General features: G+C 49.4%; 1 long non-coding RNA gene, 1 other non-coding gene and 8 pseudogenes across 2 annotated transcripts in view; all 10 read right to left on the bottom strand.

The window, feature by feature from the left end:
- The window catches only part of LOC144823458 (uncharacterized), a 395,313-nt gene that overhangs the window by 25,922 nt on the left and 351,692 nt on the right, over positions 1–17,699 (bottom strand). The gene's annotated exons all lie outside the window — the stretch shown is intronic.
- LOC144825620 (5S ribosomal RNA) lies at positions 1,682–1,800 on the bottom strand (annotated as a pseudogene).
- LOC144825610 (5S ribosomal RNA) lies at positions 1,915–2,033 on the bottom strand (annotated as a pseudogene).
- On the bottom strand, positions 2,372–2,490 carry LOC144825473 (5S ribosomal RNA; annotated as a pseudogene).
- On the bottom strand, positions 3,736–3,850 carry LOC144825619 (5S ribosomal RNA; annotated as a pseudogene).
- LOC144825470 (5S ribosomal RNA) lies at positions 3,968–4,086 on the bottom strand. The gene has a single exon (XR_013609427.1). It is a non-coding gene; the product is annotated as a 5S ribosomal RNA (ribosomal RNA).
- On the bottom strand, positions 4,429–4,547 carry LOC144825482 (5S ribosomal RNA; annotated as a pseudogene).
- Positions 4,655–4,773, bottom strand: LOC144825635 (5S ribosomal RNA; annotated as a pseudogene).
- LOC144825475 (5S ribosomal RNA) lies at positions 4,885–5,003 on the bottom strand (annotated as a pseudogene).
- LOC144825729 (5S ribosomal RNA) lies at positions 5,540–5,658 on the bottom strand (annotated as a pseudogene).

The following is a 17,699-nucleotide window of genomic DNA, read 5'->3' as shown; positions in this document are numbered from 1 at the left end:
ATACCAATTAATGAGGTAGAGAGTGTCACGCCGCGGGTAAAAGATCAAATCCCAGTGGGCGTGGCCAAAAGGAGAAAAAGCGGCAACAAGGAGGACTAAGAAGCCTCCTTTACAATCAAAGCCAGCGTTTTGCATTGAAGATGACATGGCAATTAAAACGATGGATGGGGCTTCAACTCCGCCTCCGAGAGCTTCAGAATCTGTATTGATTCCAAGAAGCTCTCGAATGCCGAGACAGCGCATGTGCTGCTTTCAACAGCCGAGACCTAAAAAGCCTATAGCACCTGGTATTCCCAGGCGATCTCCCAACCCGGTACTAACGAGACCCGTCTGAGATTAGGTGCTTTCAGGATCGTATGGTCGGAGGAATAAAGAGCACTGAATTTGGGATTCTTAGTTTTTTTCATTCTACTTCAGTGCTGGCCATAGTAAGTGAGTGAAACCACCCTTCTTCACATACAGCAAAAAAAAAAAGCCTCAGCACACTGTATTCCCACAAAGTTTCCCATCCAGGAACTAACCATGTCCAAGCCTGCTTAACTTCTGAGATCAGACGAGCTCAGATGTTTCAGAGTTGTATTGCTGTAGGTTTTTAGGGCACTGACTTTGGTGCTCTTATCTTTTTTCATTCTACTTCAGTGCAGGCAATAGTACGCAAGACAAGCCACCCACATTCCCCTAAAGCAAAAACACAAAAAAACAACAAGCCTACAGAACCTGGTATTCCAAGGCATTCTCCCATGCATGGACTAACCAGGCCTGAACATGCTTAACTTGTGAGATCAGACAAGATCAGGTGCTTTCAGTGTGCTATGGCTGGAGGAATGAAGTGCACTGACTTTGGGGCTTTTAGTTTTTTTAGGTCTTGCCTAGGCAGCAATTGCCTTTAGTGCTCTTAGCTTTTTCATTCTACTTAAGTACTGGCAATAGTAAGCGAGACAAGGTACCCTCGTTCAGCTAAAGCAAAACAAAAAAGCCTACAGCGTTCATGTATATAGGGACGGTGCACCAAAGGGAGTACTCAAAAGCTCCAGATCTTATTCCAAAAATTATTTTATTTTATTTAATTCTAATAAAAACAGACTCCTCAGCCAACACGTTTCACTCACATTGAGCTTCGTCAGGGCTATTAAATTCCGCTGTATTTAGCTTGTCATAAGGCTGTTATGGTAATTTCCACATACGGGAATTCCAATTGTGACCATACAGTGGTTGGGCATTTTATTGGCAATTAAGCGGGCTTCCGTTCTCACTGAAACAAGGTAACTTGCTTGTTCCCAATAGCTTGATAACTTTAAGGAGGGTCTGACCAGAAATCTTGGCCGCCCGTTCGAAAGATTCGACGTGTCACGAATATAACAGGTCGCAAAAAAAACAAAAAAAAAAACTTCATACTTGGAAATACTGTGTGCATAACCTTAGTCAGCCGCTCTTTTCTTTCTTAAAAAAGCCTACAGCACCTGGTATTGCTAGGCAATATCCAATCCAGGTACTAACCAGACCCAACACTGCTTAACTTCTGAGATCAGACGTGATCAGGTGCTTTCAGGATGCTAAGGCCGGAAGAATGAAGTGAACTGACTTTGGGGCTCTTAGCCTTTTTCATTCTACTTCAGTGCTGGCAATAGTAAGCGAGACAAGCCACCTTTATTCACCCAAATTAAAACAACAAAAAATAAAAAGCCTACAGAACCTGGTATTCTCAGGCAGTCTACCATGCAGGTACTAACCAGGCCCGTACCTTCTTACCTTGTGAGGTCGGACAAGATCAGGTGCTTTCAGGGTGGTATGGCCTTAGGCAAGAAGAGCACCGACTTTGGGGCGCTTAACTTTTTTCATTTTAGTTCAGAGCTGGCCATAGTAGGCGAGACAAGCCACCTTCATTCACATAAAGAAATACACTATAATATTAAAAGCCTATATCACATTGTATTCCCAGGTGCTCTCCCATCAAGGTACTAACATGGCCCGCCCCTTCTTAACTTCTGAGATCAGAGGAGATCAAATGCATTCAGGGTGGTATGGCCGGAGCCATGAAGTGCACTGACTTTGGTGCACTTAGCTTTTTCATACTGCTTATGTGCTGGCAATAGTAAGTGAGACACGCTACCCTCATTCAGCTAAAGCCCCAAAAAAAGCCTACAGTACCTGGTATTGCCAGGCGATCTCCCATCCAGGTACTAATCAGACCTGACCATGCTTCATTTCTGAGATCAGAAGTGATCAGGTGCTTTCAGGAAACTATGGTCGGAAGAATGAAGTGAAATGACTTTGGGGCTCTTAGCTTTTTTCATTCTACTTCAGTGCTGGCAATAGTAGGTGAGACAAGCCACCCCGATTCACCTAAATCAAAACCACAAAAAAAAGAAAAGGCCTACAGAACCTGGTATTCGCAGGCAGTCTCCCATGCAGGTAATAACCAGGCCCGACCCTGCTTAACTTGTGAGATCAGACAAGCTCCGGTGCTTTCAGGGTGGTATGGCCCTAGGCAAAAAGAGCATTGAGTTTGGGGTGCTTAGCTTTTTTCATTCTACTTCCCTGCTGGCCATAGTAAGCGAGACAAGCACCCTCATTCACCTAAAGCAAAACAAAAAAATCATAAAAGCCTACATCACATTGCATTCCCAGGTGCGCTCCCATCAAGGTACTAACCAGGCCAGACCCTTCTTAACTTCTGAGACCAGAGGAGATCAAGTGCTTTCAGGGTGGTCTGGCCATGGCCATGAAGTGCACAGAGTTTGGGGCTCTTAGCTTTTTTCATTTTACTTCAGTGCTGGCCATAGTAAGCGAGACAAGCCACGCTCATTCACCTAAAGCAAAACAGAAAAAAAGGAAAACCCTACATCACCTGGTATTCGCTGGTGGTCTCCCATCCAGGTCCTAACCAGGCCCGACACTGCTTAACTTCGGAGATCAGGTGCTTTCAGGGTGGTATGGCAGGAGTAATGAAGTGCACTGACTTTGGGACTCTTTGTTTTTTTCATTCTACTTCAGTGCTGCCCAAAGAAAGCAAGACAAGTCACCCTTCTTCACCTAAAGCAAATAAAATACCAAGCCTATAGCACCGGGTATTCCCAGGCAGTCTCACATCCAGGTACTAAACAGGTCCGACCCTGCTTAACTTCTGTGATCAGATGATTTCAGAGAGGTATTGCTGTAGGCTATAGAGGACTGACTTTGGTTCCCTTAGCTTTTTTCATTCTACGTCACTGCTGGCAATAGTAAACAAGACAAGCCACCCTCATCCACCTAGACCAAAACCACAAAAAAACTAAAAGCCTACAGGACCTGGTTATCCCAGGCAGTCTCTGATGCATGTACTAACCTGGCCTGAACGTGCTTAACTTGTGAGGTCAGACAAGATCAAGTGCTTTCAGGGTGGTATGGCCTTAGGCAAGAAGTGCACTGAGTTTGGGCCTCTTAGCTTTTTTCATTCTACATCAGTGCTGGCCATAGTAAGCGAGACAAGCCACCATCATAAACCTAAAGCAAAACATTACAAACAAAAAACGCTTACAGTACCTGATATTCCCAGGTGGTCTCCCATCCAGGCACTAACAAGGCTCGACCATGCTTAACTTCAGAGATCAGGTGCTCTCAGGGTGGTAGAACTGTAGGTATGAAGAACATTGACTTTGCTGCTCTTAGCCTTTTACATTCTACTTTAGTGCTGGCCATAGTGAGCAAGACAAGCCAACCCCATTCACCTAAAGCAAAACAACAACAAAACAAAAAAGGCTACAGAACCTGGTATTCCCAGTCTCCCATCCAGACACTAACCAAGCCGAACCCTGCTTAACGTCTGAGATCAGACGAGATCAGGTGCTTTCAGGGTTGAATGTCTGTATGAATCAAGAGCACTAACTTTGGGGCTCTTAGCTTTTTTTCATTCCACTTCAGTGCTGGCCATAGTATGAGAGACAAGCCACCCTCATTTACCTAAAGCAAAACAAAAAAAAACAATTAAAGCCTACAGCACCGGGTATTCCCATGCAGTCTCCCATCCAGGTACTAACCAGGCCCAATCCTGCTTAACTTCTTACAGCAAACGAGGTAAGGTGCTTTCAGGATGGTATGGCTGTAGGAATGAAGAGCACTGACTTTGGGGCTCTTAGCTTTTTTCATTCTATTTCAGTGCTGGCCAAAGTAAGCTAAACAAGCTACCCTCATTCACCTAAAGCAAAACAACAATAAAAGAAAAAACCTACAGCACGTGGTATTCGCAGGTGGTCTCCCTTCCAGGAACTAACCTGGTCCAATCATGCTTAATTTCTACATTCAGACGAGATCAAGTACTTTTAGGGTGATATGGCCGAAGGCATAAAATGAACTGACTTATGGGGCTCTTAACTCTTTCCATTCTTCTGTAGTGCTGGCCATAGTAAGCGAGACAAGCCATCTTTATCCACCAAAAGCCAAACAAAAAAAAGCCTACAGCTCTTTGTACTCCCAGGCGGTCTCCCATCCAGGTACTGACCACGCCCAACCCTGCTTAATTACTCAAATCAAATGAGTTAATGTGCTTTCAAGGTGGTATGGCTATAGGCATGCAGAACACTGACCTTGGGGCTCTTATATTGTTTCATTCTACTTCAGTGCTGGCCATAGTGAGCAGGACAAGCCACACTCATTCACCAAAAGCCAAACAAAAAAAAGCCTACAGTACCTGGTATTCCCAGTAGGTCTCCCATCCAGGTACTATCCAGGCGTGACCCTGCTTAACTTCTGAGATCAGACAAGATCAGTTGTTTTCAGATTGGTATGGCTGTAGGCATAAAGAGCATTGACTGTTGGGGCTCCTAAGTTTTTTATTCTACATCAGTGCTGGCCATAGTAAGCAAGCAGCCACGCTCATTCACGTAAAGAAAAACAACAAAAACATATAGCCTACTGCTCCTGATATTGCCAGGTGCTCTCCCATCCAGGTACTGACCAGGCCCAACCATGATTAACTTCTGAGATCAGACAAGAACAGGTGCTTTCAGGGTAGTATGGCTGTAGGCTTGAAGGGCACTAACTTTGGGGCTCTTAGCTTTTTTCATTCTACTTCAGTGCTGGAATACGTTAACAAAACAAGCACATTTACCTAAAGCAAAACAAAAAAAAGCCGACAGCACCTGGTATTCCGAGGTAGTCTCTCCATCCAGGTGCTAACCAGATCTGGCACAGCTTAAATTCTGAGATCAAATGAGATCAGGTGGGATGGCCGTAGGCTTGAGAAGCAGAGACTTTGGGGCCCTAAGCATTTTTTATTCTATTTCAGTTCTAGCCATAGTAAGGGAGACAAGCCACCTTTATTCATCTAAAGTTAAAAAAAAGCCTACAGCACCTGATATTCCCAGGCAGTCTCCCAACCAGGCACAACCCTGCTTAACTTCTAAAAGCAGAAGAGATCAAAAGCTTTCAGGGTGTTATGGCCGTAAGCATCAAAAGCACAGACTTTGGGGCTCTTAGTTTTTATTATTCTACTTCAGTGCTGGCCATAGTAAGGAAGACAAGCCACCCTCATTCACCGAAAGCAACAAAAAAAAACAAAAAAAGCCTACAGCACCTGGTTTTCCCAGGCAGTCTCCCATCCAGGTATTACACCGGCCCAATACCACATACATCCTGAGATCAGACGAGATCAGGTGCTTTCAGTGTGGTATGGCCGTAGGCATTAAGAGCAGTGACTTTGGGGTCTTAGCTTTTTTCATTCCACTTCAGTGTTGGCCATATCAAGGGAGACAATCCACCCTCATTCACTTAAAGCAAAACGAAACAAAAAAAGCCTACAGCACCTGGTATGCCTGTCAATCTCCCATTTTGATATCAGGCGAGATCAGGTGCGTTCAAGGTGGGATAGCCGGAGGAATGAAGTGCACTGACTTTGGGGCTCTTAGCTTTTTTCATTCTACTTCAGTGCTGGCACTAGTAAGTGAGACAAGCCACCCTCATTCCCCTAAAGCAAAACAACAAAAAAACAAAAATCCTACAGCACCTAGTATTTCCAGGCGACCTCCCATCCAGTTGCTAACCAGCCCCGACCCTGCTTAACTTTGAGATCACACAAGATCTGGTGCTTTCAGGGTGTTATGGCCGGAGACATGAAGTGCACTGACTTTGGGTATCTTTGTCCGATTCAGCGCCGCAGGATCCGGTTGTAGATACAATGGTCCACCTCCCAACATCACAAACACTCTGATTTTAGAATACAGAGTACTTGAGCCATTAGGCGAGAGAAAAAAGACAGGGAGGGGAAGGGAAGGGGCAGCAGGGAAAGGGAGTAACCTGTAACGACAGAAACATATACTTAGATCACATTCATATACATTGACTACTCTCAAATGGTCTCGCTAAGGAATATAAGTACCTGCATAACAAAGGAAACAAAAGTCTGTTGAGATTCCTCCTCATTCACCACCAGCTTTGACCGAGTTGCGTCTAAATGGAACACAAACAATACTCAAACTTCACATAGCATAAACATATGTCATTCCTACAATAAATAGCACAACCACCTTTCCGCCCACCTAGACTGTGGTGCGAGGATGCCTTGCAAATAATGGGTTCTGATGAAAGGAAAATTGAAATCCTTAACACCTTTTCCTAGTATAAGGCCAGAAAGAAAATGTAAAGTTGAAAGTGCTCCCAGGTCTTTACAGAAACGGTAGTGTGTAGGGAGCAAGAACCACAACACTTCGCTCTGTTGAGGAGAAAGAAAACACGGTGCCCAGGGACCCCTGGCACAAGTATGAATCTCCCTTGAATCACTGAGTAAGTGTAAAGAAAAGTAACCACACGGCAACGCGTAGTTGAGACCACTACCGCGCTCCGCCAGTCAACCAGCCGCTAACACAAGTTCCAAAGCAATGCACCAAAACCTCCAGAAGAAGAACTCTCTGCCGGAGTCAGATTTCGAAACGGTAACGCATAGCGGACTACTACAGCGCTCCGCTTCTCAATTGCACAGTCAAAGAAACAATCTTATCCTAGACGGAAACGCGGCTGAAGGCAATGCGCTCCGCTATGAAGTTTAGTTATTTAAAAAACTATGTTCCCACTCCTATCTCGGAACTGGAAACAAACCAACAGGCTTCTCCACTCTGTCGAAAGCGGGAACAGGAAAATCAGGACGACGTGAAAGGGAGTTCCTCTGCCAGCCGGCAAGGAACAGGGATGCAAAGAATTACACGCAACCGGATGCGTGTCAGCAGCGCTCTTATCACCTCCCCCCTGCAGGGGAGTCTGGGAGTTGTAGTTCGTCCACCGGTCTTGTCACATCTGCTAGTATTTGGTGCGAGTCAGACCACGATGCAGTGTAGGTGCAAAACCAGGATTCTGACAATCTTGGCTTTTTTCATTCTATTTCAGTGCCGGCATTAGTAAGCGAGGCAAGCCACCCTCAATCACCTAAATCAAAATATCCCCAGGCTGTTAGACTTGGCATCTTTCGGCATGTTTCCCTGTCTTTTTGCTTTCTGACCTCCTGGTTTTGTGTCTCTGAGCACTTTCTCACTGCTGTTCAGTGTTAAAGTGCAACTGTTCCTGTTGTAAATTATGATTGGTGTTTCCCTGATTGGCATATTTGATTTACTGGTGAGGCCCGAGTACAGTGCATTGAGAGTGCTAGGCCTGGTAAATCAAATGCTACTAGTGGGCTTGCAGCACTGGTTGTGCCCCCCACAGAAGGAGCCCTGAAGAGGTAACATAGACCTGCCACCGCAGAGTCTGTGCTCAGTTTGTAACTGCCATGTTGACCTGGCAAGTGCACCCACTTGCCTGGTCCCAACCTTCCCTTCTTCTACATGTCCGTCACCCATAAGGTAGGCCCAAGGTACCCCTGTGGGGAAGGTGTTGTTAAAGGTAGGACATGTGTGTGACATGCCCCAGTGTGTGTGACATGTCCCGGTGATGAATTACATTGTATTTATTTTTTTACATGTTTCCATAGGACAGAATGGACATTTTGTTTATGCCATCTAATAAACATAACTACCCCTGGGAACAAGGTAGAAAAATAAAGTTTAGAATGTCTGGACGCAGAATGTAAAATGCATCTTTTAGTGAAGATGATTTTTACATTCTGTGTTTGAAAATACCACTTTTAGAAAGTAGGTATTTTCTCGCTTAGCCATCCTGTGTGCCTCTGCTGTGGTTGTGGATTGACTGTCTGGCTTTGGGATGACACTGGCTGGAGAGGGTCAGTGGATCCAGGGAGCCTGATGGGTCAGGGCAGGGTTGAATAGATCTGGGTTACATTTAGATGGGTCAAGGTGGGGCTGAATAGACCTGGGTTGCATTTAGAGTAGTGGGAGGAGATTTTATTGCACCTGAATGGACCTGGTCTGGCTTGCACAATGCCGTTTCCACCCCTTGCCAGGAAGCTACACCAGTGAAGACAGATCTGGTTTGGGCTGGGTATAGACACTCTCTGCCTTCAGAGAACAAAGGATTTGGTGCTATAAATATTGGGGCCCAAACCCCAGATCCTTAGGACTCTTGTGGACAAAGAAGACTTCCAAGAAGAAGAGCTGGAGAAGCAGTGAGGTGGAACTACCACTTTGCTGTGTGTTTTGCTGTGTTGGCCTGGTTTGGCTGCTTCTGTTTCGGGCAGTCAAAGGACTGGACTTGGAGTTATGCAATCTCTTTTTGTACAGTTGCTCCAAGGTAGAGCTTGCCCCCTGTTCAAGAAGTCTCAGGAACAGCAAAGACGTCAACTTCTTCTGCCCTCAGCACTGGGGACTGTGTGTTTTGTCCTGCAACAGAAGAAAAAGCAGCCCAACACTGTCTATGATGCTGCTGCTGACTCCGTGTCCTGAAGGCACCACAGAGGGCACCGCCGCAACATAGCACCGCAACCCTGGTCTAATTGACGATGCCTGCTGATGCCATCACTGTGCCGCTGCTTGCACTGTGTCCTGTGGGCACCGCACTCCGCACCGCCTTGCTTCACATCATCGCCCTGGTATCCCCGACGACGACGATGCATCACGTCAACATCGACGCCGTTGCGTGCACCGCTTTACACAATGCACTGCCCTAATCCCATACTGCAGCCTTGGCCTACCGATGCCGGTGCTATCGACTGCAGTTCATCAGCTGACAACAGCGCTTCAGCAACCCTTCCTCCGCTGATTGCACCGTGACCTGCCAGTACCTACGACAAGCACAGCATCACCCCGCACTGAAGCCCTGGCCTCACCGACACCGCTGGACAACTGTCACCGAGCTGCTGCCTCCACCGCGACCTGAGGGCACCACACGCTACACCACTGCACTTTGCACCTCAGCACCCAATGCCTTCAGAAGCCGGCTCCCCGACTTCAATCTCAAGGAGTTCGATCTGCAACGCATGTGACATCAAGGGCCCGACGACTCCTGCACCGACCTCTGGACCAAGTCTGCATTTCTAAAGGTACTTTTTTACGGGACATCCCGACACCGTAGCTGGCCCGCGCCGCCGGGGTTAGCCAGAACTGTTTGGATTTGTTGTTCACAAATCTGTGACAGCCCCAGATGGAGCTATCAACTTCAAGAAACTTTATTTCAAGTTTTTTTGACAACTGAAGATTTCCAAGTACTGTAATGTTGATGTTTATCGTTTTGGTCTTGTCTTAAGTATATAAACATATTGGATATTTCACTAAACTGGTGTGGTGTCCTTTTGTAATGCTTACACTGTATCAATCACTATTGGTTATGTGTAAATGCTTTACACACTGCCTCCAAGATAAGCCTGACTGCTTGTGCCAAGGTACAAAGGGGGTATGCAGGGGTTATTTTAGGAGTGTAACTCCCTTATCTTGACTAGAAGGAAGGGTCCCTACTTGGACAAGGTACCTACCTCTGCCAACTAGAGAGCCCCATTACTAACATTGGTTGTCAGCGGTGAGGATAGGACTTGCGTTTGCACTTGACTTACAGTGATTGGTGTGCACTACTACCATATAACAGACCATAACGTGCCACATAGAGTTTTTTCTGATCTATTTGTGATCCTATCAATTTGGAACTTTAACTTCCTACTGCATCATGCCTGCGCAGCAGCATCACCACTTGCATCCCTGGAGGTGGTCTTTGAGGAGGACAGGTTGGAAGCCTACAATGTCAAGGAGTTGAACGCTATTTGTAAAAACCTAAATGTCCAAGTCAGAGGCCTCTCCGGGAAGGAGGCGCTACAAAAGGTGCAGAGGGCCTGGGAAGCAGCCAGACATGCCAGCGAGCAATCTGGAGCTCTTAGTGGGTAAATGTGCTGTTGGGAGTCGGGTCCCTCCCAGCCGGGTAGCAGCGGTTTGTTCCCAGAGGAGCTGCAGGACAGAAGGGAAGCTAGGAGTCAAGAGACAGAGCTTGAGAAGCTCAAGATGGAGTCACAAAGGATGGTATTAGACCTTGAGGGTGGGCTCAAGGAGCTGGAATTGAGGATCAAGTCCAACACGGATGGTGGCCGCAACTCTTCAGTACGGTCAGACTGAATTGTGCACATCCCCAAGAATGTAGGTAAAGAATACAAGAATGGGGATGACATACAAAGGTGATTTCAAGGTTAGGAGTCGTACATTCACATGAATGGGGTCCCTGAAAGGAATTGGGGGGCAGGGTTGTGGGCTTTTCTTCCAGAGGAATCAAGGGATACTCTGATAGCTTTGGGTAAGGGACAGAGCCTCACCTACGCTGACATGAAATATGATCTCCACACTAGGCATGGCCTCACTCCTGACAAGTACAGGGATCAGTTTAGGTCCAGTGAGAAAACTGATGCCAACACTTGGTGTGGATGTGTAGATTCTTTCTGCAGGTCACTGGATGGCTGGGTGAAGGGCAGTAATGAAACAGATTTTCAGGGGCTCTACAATTTGATTGCATGGGAGTACTTGTCTAGTCTTTGTTTTGCAGAGCTGTGCCAGCAATTGGTTGATAGTAAGCTGACTGACCCCTGAAGCTTTCGCTTCCCAGAGGGCTACAAGATCACCCGGAGGGACCGCACCGCCAACCAGACAGGAGGAGGCATCGCCATCATCCACAGGGACACCATCCGCATCACGACCAGCACAGACGACATCCTGACCACCGCCGAACACCTACACTTCCAGATCCACACCGACCCGAAGACCACCCTCAGAGGCACCCTGATCTACCGACCCCCGGGACCACGCACACGATTCAGCGAGGACATCGCCGACTTCGTCAGCCCACATGCCCTCCCCTCCGCCGACTACATCCTCCTGGGGGACATCAACTTCCACCTGGAGAACAACAACGACCGCAACACCACCACCCTGCTCGACAACCTCGCCAACCTCGGACTCAAGCAGCTGGTGACCACCCCCACCCACCTCGCCGGACACACACTCGACGCCGTCTTCTCATCCAGCAAAGACATCACCTTCAGCCACGCCACTGGACTCCACTGGACGGACCACAGCTGCGTCCACTTCACCTTCAGAAGAACGACGATCCACCACCACCAGCAACAGGTTGCCCGCAGAAGCTGGAGCAAGATCACAGCCGACCAGCTCGCCGCTTCCCTGAGCCAGCACCCTCCCGCCAGCTCAGCGAACCCCAGCCAGGCCGCCGACAACCTCACGGAGTGGATCAGCAACTGCGCGGACGAACTCGCCCCCCTGAGGACCCCGCCCAGCAGACCCGGCAGCAAGAAAGCCCCATGGTTCACCGACGAACTCAAGAGCTCCAAGAAGAACGGCCGAGCTATCGAGAAAACCTGGCGCAGAGACCCAACACCGGACAACATGACTGCCCTCAAGCTCGCCACCCGAAAACACCACCAACTGATCCGTGCCACCAAGAAAACTGCATTCAAGGACCGGCTGGACAACAACGCACACAACAGCAAGGAACTCTTCAACATCGTGAAAGAGCTCTCCAACCCCAATGCCGGAAACAACGACATCACCCCATCGCAAGAACTCTGCAACTCCCTCGCCTCCTACTTCCACAACAAGATCGCGGACATACACAACAGCTTCAACACCCAACCGACGAACGCCACGTCCGACACGACCGAACCAACGCCCCCCACCACCACCCTCCGCGCCTGGACCCCGATCAGCACCGAAGACAACGTCCGCATGATGAACTCCATCCACTCCGGATCACCGACCGACCCCTGCCCTCACCACGTCTTCAACAAAGCCGACGCTGTCATCGCACCCCACCTACGGGACATCATCAACACCTCCTTCACCACCGCCACCTTCCCGGAGAGCTGGAAGCATGCCGAACTCAGCGCTCTACTCAAGAAACCAACAGCGGACCCCACCGAACTCAAGAATTACCGCCCCATCTCGCTGCTCCCGTTTCCGGCCAAAGTCATCGAGAAGACCGTCAACAAGCAACTGGCCGCATTCCTCGAGACGAACGGATCCCTCGACCCCTCACAGTCTGGCTTCCGAGCCAATCACAGCACCGAGACCGCCCTCATCGCTGCCACCGATGACATCCGAACCCTGATGGACAACGGAGAAACAGCGGCCCTCATCCTCCTAGACCTCTCCGCGGCCTTCGACACCGTCTGCCACCGCACCCTAGTGCAGCGCCTCTACAACGTCGGAATCCAGGAGAAGGCACTGGAATGGATCATCTCCTTCCTCGACGGAAGGACCCAGAGAGTCCGCCTACCACCGCACAAATCAAAGGCCACCGAAGTCATCTGCGGCGTACCCCAAGGATCCTCGCTGAGCCCAACCCTCTTCAACGTCTACATGAGCCCCCTCGCGGCCATCGCTCGCCAACACAACCTGAACATCATCTCCTACGCCGACGACACCCAGCTGATCCTCTCCCTGACCAACGACCCCGCCGCCGCCAGAGCCAACCTTCACGAGGGAATGAAAGAGGTAGCCGAGTGGATGTCAACCAGCCGCCTGAAGCTGAACTCGGACAAGACGGAAGTCCTCATCCTGGGATCCTCGCCCTCCGCCTGGGACGACTCCTGGTGGCCCCCCGCCCTGGGAACCGCACCCAAACCGACAGACCACGCACGCAACCTGGGCTTCATCCTGGACTCCTCCCTCTCCATGACCAGGCAAGTCAACGCCGTCTCCTCGTCGTGCTTCAACATCCTGCGCATGCTACGGAAGATCTTCCGGTGGATCCCCATCGAGACCAGGAAGACTGTCACCCAGGCACTCGTCACCAGCCGACTGGACTACGGCAACGCCCTCTACGCCGGAACCACCGCCAAGCTCCAGAAGAGACTCCAACGGATCCAGAACGCCTCAGCCAGACTCATCCTCGACGTCCCACGACACAGCCACATCTCCGGACACCTAAGAGACCTTCACTGGCTCCCGGTCAACAAGAGAATCACCTTCCGTCTCCTCACCCACGCACACAAAGCCCTCCACGATCAAGGCCCGAGCTACCTCAACAACCGCATCAACTTCTACGATCCCAAACGACACCTCCGATCAGCCAGTCACGCCCTCGCCGCCGTCCCCCGCATCCGAAGAACGACAACAGGAGGAAGGTCCTTCTCCTACCTGGCCGCCAAGACCTGGAACTCCCTCCCGACCGACCTGTGCCTGACCCAAGACCACCTCGCCTTCAGGAAGAAGCTCAAGACCTGGCTGTTCGGGCAGTAGCAGCACCCCCCTCCCCCTAGCGCCTTGAGACCCTCCGGGTAAGTAGAGCGCTCTATAAATGTCTATGATTGATTGATTGATTGATATGGGCGCGGACTTTTGGGTGAGTACCAGGGTCCACAAGAACGCATTTGGAGAGACTCAGCCAAAGGTGGGAAGGGTCCCTAGCAGAAAAGTTGGTGGACAAGGGTAAAGCACAGGAGTTCTCTTAAGGGCCCCAAACTAACACCTAGTGTAAAGGTTCCCATCCCCCATGAGTTAAGAAACAAAGGGGCTCTTCAGAAAAGCCTGCTGAGACCGGCCCCCGCAAGTGTTTTGCATGTGACCAGGTGGGTCACTTGAAGGGGGACCTCAAGTGTCCCAAGAGGACACAGACACCCACCAGTGGGTAGACCAAGCTGTTTTCTAGTGTAGCGCTTGGGGAGGAGGGGTGCCCACAAGAGGGTGGGGATTCCTCAGAAATGACCCTTGTCTCACTAGGGGACAATGAGATGGTCTAAGGAAACCAGGTACCCCTTAACACAAAGAAATACAGCACCTGGGTGAATATCAATGGGAAAAGGCTCTCAAAGATACTGGAGCCAGTGTGACCTCACTCAGTCCAGTGTCACCTTAACTCTGAGGAGCAGGTGGTCCCTGGGACATTTCACCAAGCAGTTGCTGTGGACAACTCAGAGCACCAGTGTATGCACCTTTGAGTGGGGGGGTCTCAGGTCCCTTGAGGGTGGTTGTGAGCCCTGCCATGCATGTAGATTGTCAGCTAGGAAACGACCTGGAGCAGTCCTTGTGGAAAGATGTTGAGCTCGGGTCACACTTGCAGATGCTGGGGTTGCCAGAGTGGACATGCGTGTCTACCCGGTCAATGGCTACCAGAAAGGAGGGTCAGAAGCACCTGGAGCCTGAAACAGTGGCCCGGGTCTGAAGAACCGGATTAAACCCACTTACTGGGTCTCGGCGACGGGGGAACCGCCCAAGTCTTCCATACCTTCCATACTTAGTAAAAGGAGACACAGGAGCCTTCGTCTACAGGAGGAACCCAGATTTATTCAATAGCCCGGGCTATGGAGCAGAGTCCCAAGATAGTCCAAGACAAGACAGAGGAGGCTGCTGCTTCACTCTGCAGGTTACAAGCCTTTTATACTTTTTCACCTCAGTCATTTGGCTGTTAGTTCATTGTTCAATCAAGCAGTGTTTGCAGTTGATAACCAGATCCAGACGATGTTTGTAGATGGTTACCTGGTCAGAGCTTGGTACACAAATCATTGTTCACTTGGCTTGATCAAGGCGCAGTCTTTCAGGTCATTGTCCACTCAGGTTGATCAAAGCCGGGTCTTTCAAGTCATTGTTTAATTACCCTGATCAAGACCCAGCAGTCAGACCATTGTCCAGATAACCTGATCACGGTGTCAAGGATGTTTACCAGGCTGGGAGCAGGAGATGGAAAACAAATAATTTACACAGGGTGTGAGTGTCTCGTGGCTTTCTGGTGAACTGCAAAGAACAGGGGGGTTGGGTGTGTGACAGTTCCTGGGCAGAAATGCAGGCTGCAAGATGGCTGTTGTCGTGTAAGTTAGATTTTCCTCAGGCATCAGCAGAAATGACCCGGTGGGTCGTGTGGAAGTGTTTGACACGAGATGGCAATGAAAAAGCAATGGAGTCCCGGTACAAATGATGCCAATCAGAAGAACACTTTTCCTCAGACCCTCCTTTTGCCATTGAGTGGCAAATACTTTAAGAAATGTCAATGTTCATAAGGCCATCGGTTTCTTGTTGGAGAATCATCATCATATTGGTGTTGTGAATGTTAGAGGGTGGAGGCTTGATGGTCTGGACACACATTGTATAGAGCACTGGCAGACACTGAAAGCACAAACAGCAAGAGACCAGGACAGTTAATCCCAAGGCAAGGAAGATGAGGCTCTTCCACCCCCACTGGGAAAGGAGGCCCCAGATCCAGCCTGTGAGGGATCAATTGCCTTCATCCAACTGAATTTCGGAAGAAAAGTGGTGCAGACGTTGGATGGCATCGTACACTGTAGGTGCGTTGTCTGGGATGTACACGCAGCAGCGGGAGCCGATCAATTTACACACACCTCCACGATCAGCAAGGATGATATCTAGGACCATTTTGTTCCGAAGCGTTATAAGGCGGTCCGCCTGTAGCTCTGCAGTTATGTTGGAGAGGGCACCAACTGTCACTGTGATGGTGGCTTCAAGACCCTGGTCAGTCCTCATACAGCCCGACTATTGGCCATGGGGCGCCAGAAAGGAAGGAAACCTTTAAAGAAGTCCCCGGTTTCCTGGCCTGCTGTATCCTCGGCAGATATGACGCCCCTACGTGAGCGACGCAGAGCTCCCTTCATTGACAGGTGGTTTACCTCCATTGGTGGAATACATTGGTGGAAGGAGGAAGGCTAGATAGCAGGTACCAGACCAGTTACGGGGGAGCCAAGTGTAGGCGGCAGTGCCACAGATGAAATAGGTGTTGGGGGATGCCACCAGCTTCGGAGGAGATGTAGAGTTTAAAGTTTTTGTGATATCACACGTACTGGTACCAACTTTCTTAATCCCTATGCCATGAATGCAGACACAGCCTTGCACATTTATGACATTCACAGTGTCACGTTCATCAGGCAGTATCCTTCTTGTGTGGAATCTGGAAAATGTTCGGCGATTAGTTGAGTTGAATACTACCATCTCACCAAGGTAATCCGGGGATAGTAGCATTGTGGATGAGCTGGTCGGGCAAAAAGGAGCATTGGCTTGGCTCTGTTCCGCCAGAAGTCATACCTGAATGTTCCAAGGGCAGAATTGGCAGTACCATTGACAGTGCAGGCCTCCTGCATCAACATTCACCATGAAAGACAAGACCCAGAGATGGAAAAGGGGTAGGGAAAGAATGGGACAGGGTGTATCATGGAATGAGGCATCAGTCCACACACCCAGCAGTTGGAAGTGTTCATGATCAGCTGGTGATGATGCAACATTTGGATGAAGGTGTTGTTGAAGAATTCTTCACGGCGGGGTAACTCGTGGGCTGGTAACGTGTAATACTGGTGTTCTGCAGGAGTCAGGGTAGGAGTTAGTGAGGTAACGGGATGGTAAATTAGTAACAGCCAACCAAGGATAGACAGGATGAGAGAGACAAACAGCGTCACCACGGTGACCATGAAGCATTTACTACGTCGGAGGCTGACATCTTGTTTCTGGATTCAGGTGTTTTGGATGGTGGCCATTGTGCTAAGCCAGGGACCTCTAGTGGCTGTCTGTGATTGGTGGTTGCTTCACTGGGCGCAGGTGCCAAGGGCCCTTAAGGCTTACCTTAGTCTGACACACCAGCACTACTCTCAGCTGGGGAAGATCTGGCATCGCTGAATGGGACAAACGTTGGGACAGTTTCTGTTTCTGAGTCTCCTAGTCCTTCCCTCACCCACTGATCATAGGGGAGGGGCAGAGGCACACGCCTGCAGTGTGATGGATGCACCCAATTCTTCTGGCCTTCTACTTTCACGGCGATGCAGGTGGCCAGTAACACCTGTCCGGCTTGTGTCCAGCGGGGCTCGAGGATCCTAGTCCGTTGAAAATTCTTCACCAAGACCCAATCCCCAGGTTGGATAACGTGTCCTGGGCCCTTGCTTTTGTCAGGTATGGCCTCAGGCACCTGGTGATAAAGAGTACAAAAGGTATTAGTTAGACTGTACAGATAATCAGTTAATACAGGGTATTCAACGTCAGACAGTTTCTTAGGCTGCCGGACACCCCATACATTGGCAGGCATCCGAACACAATCTCATAGGGAGCTAGCCCTATCCTGGCATGGGCCATTGTTCTTGTGGACAGTAGGGCTAAGGGCAGAGCATCAACCCAAGTGACACCTGTCTCGGCTACTATTTTGGCCATTTTAGTTTTTAGGATGCCATTGTACACCTCCACTAGACCTGCTGACTGGGGGTGGTTAGCTGCATGAAATTTTTGTTTTATGCCCAATGCTGTACAGAAATATTCCATAATTTGAGCCGTAAAGTGAGTCCCGTTGTCACACCAGACCAAGCGGGGCAAACCGAATCGTGGGAGGTACTCTTTTAATAGTACTTTGGTGGTAGTGATAGCGTGCAG

This window comes from Lissotriton helveticus, chromosome 3_1 (genome assembly GCF_964261635.1).
Source record: "Lissotriton helveticus chromosome 3_1, aLisHel1.1, whole genome shotgun sequence".
NCBI lineage: Eukaryota > Metazoa > Chordata > Amphibia > Caudata > Salamandridae > Lissotriton > Lissotriton helveticus.
The sequence above is the reverse complement of the archived record's forward strand: the minus strand, read 5'-3'. Positions and strand labels throughout refer to the sequence as shown.